This window comes from Neocloeon triangulifer, unplaced genomic scaffold (assembly GCF_031216515.1).
Source record: "Neocloeon triangulifer isolate White Clay Creek 2 clone unplaced genomic scaffold, ASM3121651v1 ptg000014l, whole genome shotgun sequence".
NCBI lineage: Eukaryota > Metazoa > Arthropoda > Insecta > Ephemeroptera > Baetidae > Neocloeon > Neocloeon triangulifer.
In genome coordinates, this window is record NW_026775556.1 from 29,197,447 (window position 1) to 29,212,976 (window position 15,530).

General features: G+C 36.8%; 1 protein-coding gene across 5 annotated transcripts in view; it reads left to right on the top strand.

Moving 5' to 3' along the window:
• LOC132199477 (transcription factor Sox-13-like) overlaps positions 1–15,530 on the top strand; it is a 199,879-nt gene that overhangs the window by 75,645 nt on the left and 108,704 nt on the right. The gene's annotated exons all lie outside the window — the stretch shown is intronic.

The window sequence follows — 15,530 nt, forward strand, 5'->3', positions numbered from 1 at the left end:
AATTGCTGCAAAATGAATTATGACGTGCGAGTTAATACCAGGGCGCTGCACGAGCACGTGTGTGTTCTGCTGTCGGAGAGAAAGAGGGCAGAGCAGAGGAAAGAGCAATTCCTCAAATTGTGCAAAGTTTCCTTTTTATGTAATATATGAAAGAGCAAAATGCCTTTGCCAGCGACAAATGGAAAAGTCGGTTCTCTCTTTTGACGACAACAGCAGTACCCAGAAGAGAAATGATGATGAGGAGAAAAACGCTGGAGATGGTCTAGGGGAGTGCAAAAATAAATTGATAGAATTAATTTGCCAAAAAGAAAAAATTTTCTGTTTGATAATTTGAAAAAAATAATATCAATTTAAACTCTTGCGCGAAATTTTTAATTGATCAAAATAAAACAGAAAAAGAAAATGCCAATAAGAAGTTGCTCTTAAGAACACCCAATTTCCTTTTTCACTGCCCGTAACAGCAAAGAGGGTCGAGAGAAAGAAATTTTCCTTGCTATTCATTTCATCAATCCCGCTCTTTATGCTCACGTAGGGCGGCGGTGCCTCGGTTGCTCGCTCAAGAAAATTTAGCACAAAGGAGAATCAGCGAGCTGGTAATTGCATTATGTTTTATACTTTTCTTCTTCTTCTTCTTGCGCACTCCTCCTTCTTCATCATTTGGCATTTGGCCTTTGCAAATCTCTAATTGTCATTCGCCGAGATGAAGTTGTACATGCCTTTCCATCAAAAGGGTTATTTCGCCGAACAAAGACCGTCCATCGAGATAAAACAAACCTCGATAATTTCACCCCCTTGAACTTGAGCTCTCTTTTTCTTTTTGCACTTGACGCGAAAGGACAAAAGCTAGGGAAAGCAGTCCGACAAAGGCTGTGTAATGAGCGCCGAAGGAAAATCATCCGCTATTGTGCGCATAATTCAGGCCTATTGTCTGTCACCGTGGACCGACCTCTGTCTCTCTCTCCATTCGAGACTTATTACACAAAGTGAGCGCTGATGAATGGCTCCTGCTGCCGGGCGCCTCTCCTCCGCACTATAATGTGCACTTCTGGTTCCTGCGAAAGTTCGAGGCCCTGTAATTTATGATACGCCACTTAATCACGAGATTGCTTTCTAGGAATGGAGCGCGACAATGGTCCATTCACTTGCTTTGTGCGCTTGTTTGTATTCAATTTGTAAGTGCAATCGCACTGCCAATGACCCGCCTACTCACATCAAGAAATATATACATATTTTGTAATTTTTAAAATATTAATTACTATTTTTTTTAATGAGAACTAAGATCACTATTATCATTTTGGTTCAAAATATAATTGATGATGATTTTCAGTTTTACATTTGAATTTCAATGTTTTAAAACGTTAAAAAAGCTTAATAATAAATTAACTTCAATTTACTCGGGTATTAATAAATTTAAATTCAATTCTAGTTTCAGTTCTCTAGTTTTTGCAACGAATTTTCGTTTCTAATAGTAAAATTAGAACATTTTCTCTTTCAATTAGATCCCTCTGCGCCATGTAATGGTTCCAAATCTAATGGGATTCTGACCAAACGCTATCGGTATTATTGCAATTTCCTCTCAATTACATTAATAATAACGCATAATTAAAGGTTTCATAAGTCAAAAATTCGCATAATCTGGTTTTTAAGAGTGCACCACACCGTATGTACGCGCAGCACACGACTTTTAATTCAAAGAAACTCGCCGAAAATGTCCCATTTAGCTAAAATCCTCTTCTTTCAAGCCGGGCATTCATAAAGAGCATTTCATCATTTGCAATTTGTACAAAAAAAGCGAGCGGCCCTCGCTCTTACTTAATGCTGCAACTTAATTTTTCCGAGTTTTTGTGTGCGCGAGGGGCGCTTCAAGGGTGCAAAAAGAGAGCGTGCGGAGATTATTCGCAGTGGCCTTCTCATCTCCTCCCTTTTTTCAGCAGGAATAATTTAAAACATCAGAGGAGTGGAGAGAGAGCTTTCCAGCCAGAAGGCTGCTCCACATTACGGAGAATGAAAACGGCGAGCTCGCACAGAAAAGAGTCAGACGAACATAAAATATTTTTTCGCTTCAAATGATAAATAATTACGGATGTTTTCTTAGCCGGGGTGTATACGCGGGTTCACATTATAAAGAGTGGATGATGGATCATCGTTGCAAAGTCGGCTTGCTCTTTTCTCTTTTGCAACTTTTTTCGACGCTACCATGACCGTGAGCGGTACGTGTGTATCTTTTTTCTCCGCTCTAACTGCTGCCGCCACCGCATGCTACTCTGACTTTCATCAAAAGGCAAGAGAGCAACATCAAAATAAGACCTAGAAATGAATATATACACGGTATTTATGGTAGTAATTACATGACGCAAACTTTTCTCTCTCGCCGAGAGCGGGGAGTCTCTTCCTTTCTTCTTCTCTTCAATTCACAAACCCCCTCGCGCGCCGCGTGCGGCTTTTCGTTCGCCACCCTTTGCATGCGCTCGCTACTTTTTTCTTTCTAATTTTTCTCTTTTCAATTTGAGATTCACAAACTGAAGGACGCAAAAATTGCGTTTTATATGTATTAATCTTTGAATTTTTCCGCCACCCGCGAGGCCGAGTCTTTTAATAATCAAAAATGATCCTCCGCCTGCGACGCCGCCGCTGTCACTGAAAGACTTCTTTTTATAAGCCGCCGTATTTTGTTGATTGCTTCTTTTTCTTTGAACAACGGAAATTAATCCAGCGTCGTCACAAGTTAATTGATACCCACTCTTTTTTATCTGACGTTTTTTTTTTAAATATACATTCATGAAATGAGCGAACAAATTAGCGGAAATATTTCACTTTCAAGTCCGAAGAATTTCTCAAGGGTAAGAAATTGCACGACTTCAAAGGGGGTTGCCTTTGATTACTTGCTTGAGACTAAACTGAAAGGTAATGCAAGGATTTGTACAAGAAGATGTGAAACAAGCCTGTGTGCACATATTAGTAGCAGTGGTGGGTGCACTGACCATTCTTCTTCCTTGGCCTCTTTTGAACTCCTTCAGCCGCCGGCCATGCTAATTTGATGAGTTTGTCTGTGCGTGGCTAAGGAGATTTCGTCGATGTCTCATTTCTGACCCCCACGGCCGCAACAGGGTGTGTGCGCAAACATAATGGAGAGTAAGGCGGGCACATTTGAATGCAGGGATAACTTAGGGTGGAGGAAAATAACCAATTATGAATCAATCAAATTACTCAAGACGTATTATTCAAATATAATTGTAAAAATAATAAATGCATTCAAATTAGTTTCAAACAATCATGCATCTCTTTGAAAAAGTTTATTATTCATTTATTATTATTGTTTATTTTTTAAACTTATTCTATTGTATAAAGTAATTACGAAAAAATTTAATAATATAATTTATATTTAACTTGTTAAATAGCATTTTATTAAATTTTTATTGTTTAATAACTTTAAACATAATTTCTTACTATTTTTATTTTTAATTGATGCAACAAATTTGAGAGTGATCATCTAAACCTTGATAAAATATTTTTTTAATTATTTATATTTTATGTAACAAATCTGAATGCTGATAATGTTGTATTGAAATTTACTTTTAATCAATATGCTGTGTACGTGCTTAGGATGGTATTGTAATAGGAAATATGTATAATAAATGAAATCCACCACCCTATATAAAGCTCTCTACAACTCTCTGCAAGATATCCAACTGTATCCATCTGACTGACTCTCCGTTCAGCATCAAAGTTTGGTTTGCATTATTGCTTGCACAGGAGCGACTTGATCCCCGTCCGCTTGGTGCGTCGTCCGCGCTGTTTGTATTGCACGCCGGAATCCTTCATTTATGAACTCCCCGTGGCGAAATTTATCAACAGATATCATGGCATATCTGAATGGCGGTGTCTGAGGATGTGCTCTCGCTAGCTGTTTGTGTGCGAAGGCGCGCAGCCACAATGCAAACACTCGGGGATATATTTGAATGCTTTTATGCGACGCTACGGTGACTGGCATTGATATTCGCAAACGTACAAAAATGACTGACAAGCACGGCGTCTTTTCCTTCTGAAACGAAAAATAAAATCAAGGAGAAAATACGCATTAGGGAACATTTTGAAAAATAATCCGTATATGTATAAGTTGTTGTAAAACATAAAATATAATATTTTTTATGGAAATCATATTAATGAAAAGTGAGCTGCGGGAATGAAATTATTTTTTTGTAGCGGCTATTGTACACACCTGCGTGCAGGAGAAGGCATTTTTTGTGTGGGAGAGAATATTATTTATGAGTTATGCATCTCGCACGTGTCCTATGTGAAGCTTGTTGCATACCCAATCTTTGGGCAGTAAACGTTTGTGCCACAAATAAAATAAAATTACAATTAGTTGTAATAACAATCATCATTAAAAAAGTGGAATTTTATAATTCTTTAAATTGGTTTTTTTATAGGATTTAAAATTGCTTGGTGTAATTGAAATTTGTCATAAATAATAAAATTTAATTATGTTCAGTACGTATTTGGGCAGTAATTGGCTGAATATATAATTATTTATCATTTATACCAATAAAGCAACTTTGTAACTAAATATTGACACGTTTGCTGGCTGTGAATATAAGTTGAATCCAACCTTTTGAATAATCAATAGAGTGTGATGGAAAAGTTGCAAGAAGCCAGTAAGAAAATGCAATGTTTGAAAACCACTCGTGGATGGGTCGCACTTGTTAAGTTTTGCATACAACTTTATCTCTCACTCGCGGAGAGCAACAAGAAGATACTCAAAGAAGCAAACCAAATGTAGGAATCGCCGCAAAGAGGAGCAAAAGCAATTGGCGCAAATTAAAACGTAAGCATTTATATTTAAATGGGAGAGAAGCAGCGAGCGAGTTGAGCGGAATTTATTTATTTTCCACGAGTCAAGATGGGTTTCGAGCACATACACACAAAACTTTGCTGATATCTTGTGATGTGTGTGTGTCTGTATTTACAGATGGTATTGAAATTTGTTTTAGATCTCTCTCGCTCCACTCTTCATATCTCCTCGCAGAAAGGGTTTTCATACAAAGTCGGAGGCGGTTTGAGGCTTTTCGAGCTCTCCGAGAGAGCGAAAACTTTCTGTATCTCTGCAGCAGCTACATGTATACTATTTACGCTTGTTTTCTAACACAACTTTGTAGTCTGCCAGCCGTTTTACTTGATAGAACCTAATACAGTGGGAGTAGTCTTGTTTGTCAATGTTTAGTTCATTAAGGAAGTTGCACATAGAGAGCGGCGAAACCAAACCACCCTTCCGACCGACTCTCGCCTCTAAGCCTTGATGAGAAAACACTTTGAGCGGCCCTTTTCTCTCTCTAGCTCTTGGCTTTGGCCGGCATTGGACTTGTCTTTTTCTCCACCAAGTCCCTGGTTTCTCATCATAATATTATCTTGGTACATAAACACACGCCATTCTACTCAATGGCCTGCTCAAAGCAAATTACACACACTCCCTCCGGTCGTGACTCTCTCTCTGACCACCGGCCGGACGGCCCGACTCTCTTCTATTAATAATTTGAAACTGCCGCCACCACCGCCGCCGCTGCCGCCGACCGACAGAGTTCTACAACAGTTTCTAAGAGGCTATTCATCGTATTGTGCGCAAATGGGATTGCGAGACGAGTTTTGCATTCAAACCGCTGAGAGAGAGAAGGACGGCTATTTAATCGATAGCGCGAAAAATGCGCCTGATTGGATCTAGTCCTTCGAGCTAGGGATGCTTATTAGATAGCGAGGGATGAAAGGGTTGACAGGAGGCAAAAGTTTTGGCAGAGACACACACACAAGGGCCATCCTTAAGAGGTTTTTTTGCCTTCAAGTATTTTAAATAAGAATATAATAAAGTTTTTTTTACAAATTTCATTTGAATTAAAAAAAAAACTGCTTAAAAATTAACAAACATTTAGTTTATCTTCTTGATGTAATATTATTATATTTAAAATAATAATCCCGTAATTTGACTTTTTTAACATTATATTGTATATCAATTTATTGGCAAGGCCAAAACATCATTCTATATTTATTTCTGATTTTCCTTTATAAAGGTTTATTGAAGAAACTCTATATATTAAATTAGAATATTAAAAATACTTATGTTCATATCTGGTTCAATATGCCAAGAAAGATATGAAGTATCTATTGTAAAACAGAAGATACTAATTAAGACTAAAATATAATGAAATTAAAAAAATATATTTATATTGTTTTAATATGGAAATGAAGATTCGGGCTTTTCCTCGTTGCAAAAAATTGTTTTTTATTCAAAAACAAACGGCTCTACCAGTTTCGGTCACGGTCTGCGACCCTATTTCATGAGCAAGAAAAAATACAAAAAATCAGCAAAATTTAAAAACCACATTTTAACATAAAAATAAAAATCTTAAAACTAACAAATTCAAGTACCAACCTATTTCATGAGCAAACGCGCTGCTCGCTGACTAATACAAATTAAATTTTAATTAAACTAATACAAACAAATTGTTTTAATAATTAAAATTTTTACAAATTAATTGAAGGAGGTTAAAAAATTTATTAGAAAAAAAACATTGCAGCTGTGTTTTTATTTAAAGTAACGTCTTAAATATGAAACTTGTATTATTATGCATAATTTACGTGAAGTAATTTCAATTGAAGTCAAATGGTTTCAGAAATTATTAACCAATCATTGATTAAAATTATAACAATTTGACTAAAATTTGGATCCAAATGTTCCACTGCACTCCTTACCCCCTCATTGTCAATTTTTCATTCAAACTCCCGGTGCAGCAGCGATTCGACAAACGCGTTTGACAAATTACCATTGTTGACGTGCGCAGCGCTGAGAATGAGGGAGATCCGGAGGGAGAAACTGGAGCTTGGGGTGCTGGCAGGTTGGATAAATAAACGCATTACGTGCGAGTTGACGCGCCGAAAATCCGCAAAGTGTTTCTTCAAATTTGGCCCCCTTGTGCTCTCTCGGAACCCACCGCAAGTCGATTTGTCTCCCGATACACCAAAGAAAGAAAGAACGGCTTTTAAAAGAGCCTTTTTCTTATTGAAAATATAGCAAGACTGCAGCCGACGAGACGATCGAAAAGGAAAGAAAAATAACCATTATGCCCTTTGTATGACAAAAACTCGATACATTTTATATGAAAGAAAGAAAGCACTTCTTGCCGCTGCTTTCAGTAGTCAATACACACGTAATTTTTCTTTCTCCAAAGCGCCTCTCGTCGATTCATTTATTGATAAGTTGGTTTCCATTCAAATGAGAGAGAGAGAGAAAAAGCACCCACTCGCTTCGTTCTTTCTTTATACATTTCTTTCTCTCTCGCCTTCCCAAAGAATGAGAAGCAAAAAAAGCTTTTCAGACAGTATGCCAATGAAGAGGAATGAAAATTAATTCTCTATTTGCAGTAGCCTTCTTTCGTTGCCCGCCTCTGACAAATAAGCTGAAAACGTACATTAATCCGTCGCGCCAACTTTTTTATATTTTTTTACCTCCTGTGGGGATTTGCGCCGTTCTCTCGACGTGTTCAAGTTTTTCGATCAGAGACACATTGTGCTTTATAGCGCGACTTGTGTAAATTTCGCTCCGTGCGAATATAATGCTTAAATAAATATAAAATGCACGGAGAAAATAAACCTTGCCCGCTCTTATATGATGGTGCCATGGATAATAATGCATGATTACTTTTATACGCTGTCCGCCGAGAACATTGAATATAAATTAAAGAACACGCACACGTTATTAAACAAGAGTTGGCCTCGCGCGTATTTGATATGAAGACACTGATTAGTTGATTTTAAGAAGAAAGAAAATCGTTTCATCTCTGCTCTCCAAAATTTTTTGTGCAAATTGTGTAATTAAAAAAAGAACTCTTTATGAGAAAAAAAGCACAGACATATTCTTGAAGGGCGATATTTTGTCAATCAAATAAATTTATTTAAAAAAAATTTGCGTACGGAAATTGAAAAAAAAAAACTATTGTATTTCATTTAAATACTTAAATTTTTAAATAATATATTAAGTTTTAGCCTGTGCTTAGCCATTCTGTTTTGCCTATTGCTTATATTCCAGTAAAAATGAGAATACAAAGAAAAATTGTTGAGGCAAATTTCAAATGAAATTTATGACTCAACCGTATTTGGACAAATTATTATTTAAATTGTTACTTGAGTTATTATTTTTTCACCTCAAATAGTAGTTTAAAATTGTATTGTCCTTAATTTAAATTTTATTGAAAATAAATAATTGGCTTTTGCATATGTTTTGGAGGTGTAATTTCAGTGTCCATTCACACTATTCTGATGCACAATGACCTCTGGTTTGACAAAAGATAGCCACCAAAAGCGTAAAGGAGGCATCCATGCACGATTTCTATGCGTAGGCAGCCGACCGGAGGCGATTAATTCATAATTCTCTTCATGCGCGGCGGAGAGAAATGCGATTACGCCACATTGTCGGCGCGGCGAGGACATGAATGGCACCTATAATGGCACACATTGTGCTCGGGAAATATGTACGTTCGTTCATTTCTTGGGGCCATTCGGACGCATAAAAGCGCGGCATCATGACTTTTGCTTCTTGCCCGGCCATTATTGCATTATTGGACTATAGATGGAGTGGACAGAGCTGCCTGCCGGTGAGTGGATTCAGTGAGGTGCGAGACGTGCCCGGAATAAAAAGCCATTTCGCTCTCGCCTCGGCGCGGTAATGAGCTCTGAAAAAAGACGAGATAATATTTATGCGACCACCCTCCTCGTGTGTATAGCCGGTTGAATCGGGGCCTAATCTCTTTAAGCATGCACTCAGTGTACTGAGCAGAATGGAATTTTCCTTTTCTCTCTTGCTCTCCCTGCGTGTATGTGTAATAATTTCTTTTCTTACATTCTGCGAGAGGAATAATAATAACAGGACGAAAAGGCAGAAGCTGGGTAATTTATTGCCCACATTAGCGACGCATTGTCAAGGTAAAATGCGAGTGTTTTCATAGTTATTGTGGAGGAGGACGCGCGGCTCTTTTCTCACAGGATTAAGCATTGAAATTCTAAAATACGGCTTGTACAATTTTTCTTTTCTTCTTGCACAAAGTCGGCATCATTGATTTTGGCTGCCTTTGAGACGTAAACGAAACGTGAAAACGAAATTTAGAAATCAGCACTAAATTTTATAAATAAAAAAACCAATTATACACTTTATACTTATGTCCTCTATAATATTTCAAATTTTTTATTTTTATTTTTTAGTAAACCTTTATTCTAACAAAGAATTATGTTGTGAATATTTCAAATAATTGATTTGAAGCATAAAATGGATTCAATTTTTTCCTCTTTAATTGAAATCATATTTCACTTAAACTCTCAAAAATAAATTTAAATGATCTAAGATGTTGTGTTTTTCGTTTTTCATATTGTATCTCGTGCATGGAGATTAAATAAATAAATAAATTGCAACAAAAAAAAATATTTATTTTGGCTTTTATTTTACATTTAATTCGAATATTATGCCAAAATAAGTTCCTTATGATTCTTTACGCTTCTGTTTTAAAAGTTCTTAACCAAACCCAATCCGAAATAATGGTAGCACAATTTGCTCCACCTCTCATAATTCATACCGAGAGAAGAATCTACCGACTCACGAACAAGGCGTCAAAATAATGCTCTCGTCAGGGTGGCATTGAACAAATCAACTGCACAATCATCAACTTCCTCTGTCTGACACGACGATTTGTAACTTTGTGTGTGTGCGCGGCGAGCTCTGAAAGCGGCGGCACACACAAGCAATCCAAAGTTCCAATCCGACACCAAATATTTTTCACATGACACAATGGGGTAATTTTTGCTGACGCAACCGGTGCATTATTCAGAGGATGAATAAAAGGAAACTCCTCCTCGTCGTCGGCGCGCATTCAGCGCGCGGTGTGCAGAAGAAAATAAAAGAGAGAATCGGTGGCGCTCCCAAGAAGAAGGACCACCGCACAGCAGAACCCTTTTGCTTTTTGTTTCGCTCTTTGTCCAGCACATCATTGCCAGTAATGGCTTCTCTGTATGGCCAATGGAGAGAGCAGCATCATTTGTGATGATGCTCAGACAAAAGGCGCTGCTGGACAAAACACAAAAGGAGCCTTTCAGTGCTGCTGGAAATGCGGATGGCTCCAGCAACACTGTGCGTGCAGCATCCGTTGTTTTGTAACGAATTCTCTGGACGCACTATATTGGTGTGACAGACTGCTGAAGAAGCTTTTGTTTGGTCAAGCTAAGCAAGCTTAAATATTTTAAAAGTTATAAAATATAATAACGCATAATTTCATTAAATTTAGAATAAATTACTGAAATTGTTCAAGAGATATTGAGTAAAACATCTTATTTAACAATTTATCAAGAAATTAAAATAAGCAATCCTACCATCATCAACATAATTATGTAATGTATAATAGTTATAATTCTACAGAGAGTTTTTACCTTACAAAAATAAGCATTGCTCATTAAAAATACGTGTCCGTAACCTGACAAAAATGTTTTCTGAGAAACTATAAATTTAAATATATAAAAAATAGGGAATAAATATCACGTACATTAGAAAAATAAATACAATCGAAAAGCGGAATATTAGTTTTTTAATTTGATTACTTTTATTTCCGATTAGACTTGACGTTTTTTCAAACTATCATTTGTTCTCAATCATAATTTGACCTGTTTAATATTTATACTAGCTGCCAGCAGCTTCTTATCATTTTTGTATTTATTTTCCTCCTAGTGTTTGTTTGTAAGAAATTTATCGACCATCTCCAGATCCCATTTCTCAAACAAAGCAATTAAAAAATAATAACCTGCTCTCGTTCGTTTTGAACATGTTATTGTGTGCTATTTCAAACCACAATAATTAACATCCGTCCCGAAATAGTGCCAATAATTGGACGGAAGCCCCGAATCAGCGGCCTCAGATCTCTGCTCGATTGTCCCAGTTATGCATCCAGATGAACGGAACAAAAAGCATATCGGACCATTATAGAGACAGATCTCTGGCGAAGAAGGGGTTGAGATTCTTTCTCGGCGGAGGACGATATGGCTCATTGTGCGTTAAATAATCAAACAGCAGCAGCAGCAGCGCGATATAGAAAGAAAGAAAGGGCGCACAAAAGCCGAGATTGATAGTTGCAGGCCCTACCTGACAGAGCGGCAATTCATAACAGTCAGTCAGGCAGCGTATGCATATAAGAGACGAAGAAGAAAAGGATTATGATTATTGTGGGATGAATCGAGCCGTATCTTCTTCTTGTGCGCCATTATTCTTGTTGTGTTCTCTTGTTGTGATCTAGCATCACATTATATAAGAACGGCAGCTGCTGCTGGGTGGGCTCTTTCTCCTCTGTAGTTTCGCTCGCTAGATGAATTCTTTCGTGTGTAATATTATTGCTCTCTGGCTTTTCTGCCTGACGCCGACGCTGCTTTCACAGCAGCAATAATGAACGTAATAACCCCCGCGAGGCCAGACCACATAAAAGCACCAACAATATAAATAATTATCACTCACGAATGATTCAAAAATTAAATCCGCGCTTATTGAAGATGCTACAAGCTCACGTACACAACTTATTTAGAATTTTCAAATTTTATTGATTTTCCAACATTCTTTTTTCAAGTGACAAAATTTGAAATTTTAGATTTAATATCAAGAGAAGCCATGAAGTGATTTTTTTAGTGGTCATCATATTTTTGCATATTTACTTCTAGTAATTATAAATTTATATATATGGCACCCAATGTACATGATCGTAGTTTAGAATTGACTAAAACGCATGCTTATTGTATTCTGCCAATTTTTTATATTTGATTTTTAATATTTTGTAAAGGTGCAAAAAGTGTAAAATTTACATAATTATGCTAAAAAATCAATATTTAAAAAAACTGCAGCAAAAAATATAAAAATTTAAATAAATATAAATAATATATTTATATATTATTTTTTATTACTTTAAAACGTGGTAATTATTTATCTTACATTTAAAAATAGAAAATACTTTAATTTATTGTACAATTATCTTCTATTTTTCAAAATGTTAAAATATAAAACTGCTTTGATATACCTGATTAATTTGTTGCTGCTTTTGTTTGTGTGTCCAAATTGTGGTTTATTAATTAAAATATTTTTTTTTATGATTTGAAAAATTTAAACAATCGTTGTCGTCTACATATATTTTGATCAGGCAAATAACAATTCAGATCTGCCTCATATCTAATTTTATAGGCCGTTCAAAGTTCAAGAAAAACGCGTGTCTTTTGCACACAGCTTTTATTTGAAGCTAAGACGCCGAACCTTAATTTTTTCCTTTTTGTGCGGCAGCGCGATCACATAACAAATGACGCCGGGCGCACTCATTAGCCCTCGCATTATGAGACGAAGAAAAATATTGTATTAATGGTAATTGGCATGAAAAGCAGCGTGTGTGAGCAGCGCTTTATTTACCATTATTTGTTCTGCGCCGGCGGAACGCATTCGCTGAATTAATGAGAAGCATATTTTAAAAAACAGCCAGGAGGCCCCGAGCTTGAATAAAAAAATATTCATCTCTCTCTGCATTGCGATTTGTTACACACAAAGGATTACACAGCTGAAAAATTAATTCTGAGAGCCCCGCTACTCATAACAATGATATACAAATATAATGCCTTGGCTCTCGCCACAAAGACAGAGGCCCGAGCTAATTCGATGGCGGGCCCGGGCGGACCGAAATATAAAAAATATTTTTGGATCACAATTAAATATTCGCCCTTCTGTCCGTGATATCTGGGCCAGAACATAATTCCACGTTGTTATTCTTCAGTGCGTGGCTCTCGAGAGAAGGCACGGCCGAAAAATCACTTTGTGTGTGTTATTATGATCCGCGCGGCTATTTCTGAGCTTTATGAGAAAGAGAAAGGACTGCGCCTCCATCAACACTTGCCACAAAACGCTCTGTGAGTTGATGACAAAAAAGCTGTTGAGACGAATATTAAAATGAAAATGAAAGGAGAATTAAAGGCCAAGTATAAAGATTCTTCAAAGAGAGAAATAAAAAAATCAACAATGTTTTCTGAATAACAATAAACAGAGGTGCTTCTATTAAATTTAATTTAAAAAAAAAAATGCAATTTATATTTATTTATTTATTTATTCTCCATTCAGATACATGAAATACACAACATCTTACATCAAGTCAATACACAAAAAATTAAATATAAAATCCATTTCTTCGAATTTTGCATGATGCAGAGGTACAAAAAAAATATTATGTTTTAAGTTGACTGGCTTTTTTTAGGTCTCCTTTCAGAGAGGAACGTTTCAATTTTCTTTTTTGTGTCAGTGACGGTCTTTGTAATCAATTTCGTTTGACAATCGGCCGTCTGTTTGCCAAAAAGATCAAATCAGACTGCAAAACGCCCCGACTAATAGGCATCAACAGCTCGCATGCGTTCGCGCACATTCCAATAATAGAATCAAGCAGGGGGTTGAAGTGAGCAAGCGGCGAGAGAGAGGAGCAACCCTTTTATCGGAGTGAGGAGAAATTGCAGTAATGGATTTATCTACCGGATTTGTATTTTTTATTTTATTGCTCGCCGGTGAGGGGAGAGAGCCGCGAAAATAATCCCATTTCCAAGAGTGACAAACAATGCAGCGAATTCGCCAAAAGCCAGATCCGGTTTTTAATAGGCCCACTACGCAAGAATGCATTTTTGCATTTTTATGGATTCGGAAAACCACCCGGGCCTTTTGTCCGCGAGTTCCTTTCTTTCCTCCCAGGGGTCCCGTGGTGGCGGGGCGGCCTCCAAAGGCATCCCCCTTGACACTGTTCGAGACGATTCATTTTTGCTCCCTTCCCCGGAAATTTTTGTATTCACCTTAAGTAACCATTACTATGTGTGTGCACACAACTCTATTATGACGTCAGAACGTACCCCCTTACGCGGGGTGGTACCTCCCTTTGGGTGCATCGGAATGCCGCTTTGTTCGGCAGTCGGGCCGCGACTTGCACCCTGTTACCTGTTACACGCGTTTCCGTCCGTCCCGTCCCGAGAGTGCGTTAAAAACATTTCTGCCGGAAATATTCCGAACACTCTTGCATTCGATTATTTACAAGCGGGGGAGGACTTTCTTTCGATTAATTCAACTGCTGCCAGTTTGTGTTGTCGCGGAATTTACTTGCGCGCACAATCATCAATTTCGCGTCTCTCGGAGAAAAGCTGCCGCGACTTGTATAGGGTGTTTCGCTCGCGCCTGCTGTAATATATAATTCTGGTCGCACCTCGCGGATAATGCACTCGCAGTGCTGATGTTGGTGACGATTGTTGTGTGTTGACTGTGCAGTGAAAGGCAAACTGCGAAACACAACTTGATTCGGCAACGGTTTAAAAGTAAGTAGATGAAGCGAATTTATAGATTAGAATTTCTTAATTATAATTAATTTCAAATTTGAGAAAGTTTTATACAGAGTAGATCTAGAGTTTGGAAAAAGGGAGAGACAATTCATGTTTTGCGAAAATTTTGAAATTTAATTCTTACTGAATACATAAAAATCAACTTTGAGTTCTTGGACATTAATTATTCTAAATAAACTCAATTTAAAAACGCAATTGCCAATTGGCAATACATTGAACATGACTGAAAATGACAAAGATCATGATTTTGCTTGCCGAAAAACAAAACATTTTTATAAAGCACACTTTGTCAATAATAAATTCAACATCTAAGGAAAAGCTGAACCAAGTTGAACCATATCAATTTTAAAATAATTACAGGGCCACAATTTTACCGAATTTTACTTATTAATTATTTTGAAGGTGTTTTGAAAGTTTATTACCTCTGCGGTAAAATTTTAATATTTCTCTGGAAAAATAGGTTCCAAATTAAAAAATTTGAAAAATAATTCCTGAACACACTGGGAAATAACTCAAAAATTTAAAAGCAAAATCAATCATCAAGATTCTTAATTGTGTAATTTCAGATAAATGTGAACAGATTATACGCTTTCAAATATCATTTTAAAAACACAAATATTTGAATTATTAACTGATTTTCATTATGTATAATATCCTGATGAACGTACAATGAAATATTCCTTGACATAGTTTTTTTTTCTTCAAAATTGCAACATAAACAATAAATTTTTGTCAGGAATAGATTTAAACTCTCGGTTAAAAGAAGACGCGCGGATCGCAACACATTTGCGAAAAGTTGGTTTGGCCTTAGCCCTCTCTTTCGAAAACACAGACATTATCTCGGAAATTTAAGAGCACTGGAGTCTCTCTCTCGGAATAAGAAAGAGAAGCTGAGAGAGCAGTGGAGCCTATTAAAAGATGACATCTTTGTTTATGATTCATTAAATTTTAGCGTAAAAGCCTTAGAAATATAAATAATATTTCTCTTCTTCGTAAAAAGCGCGAGCAGAGAGCAGAGCGGATATGACAGCAGCTTTTTTTCTTCAAAAATATTATGAAAATCTCGCGGGTTCTGTGCTAGAGCTGTTACACATAAAAATATTTCTGGAGAGGCTGTG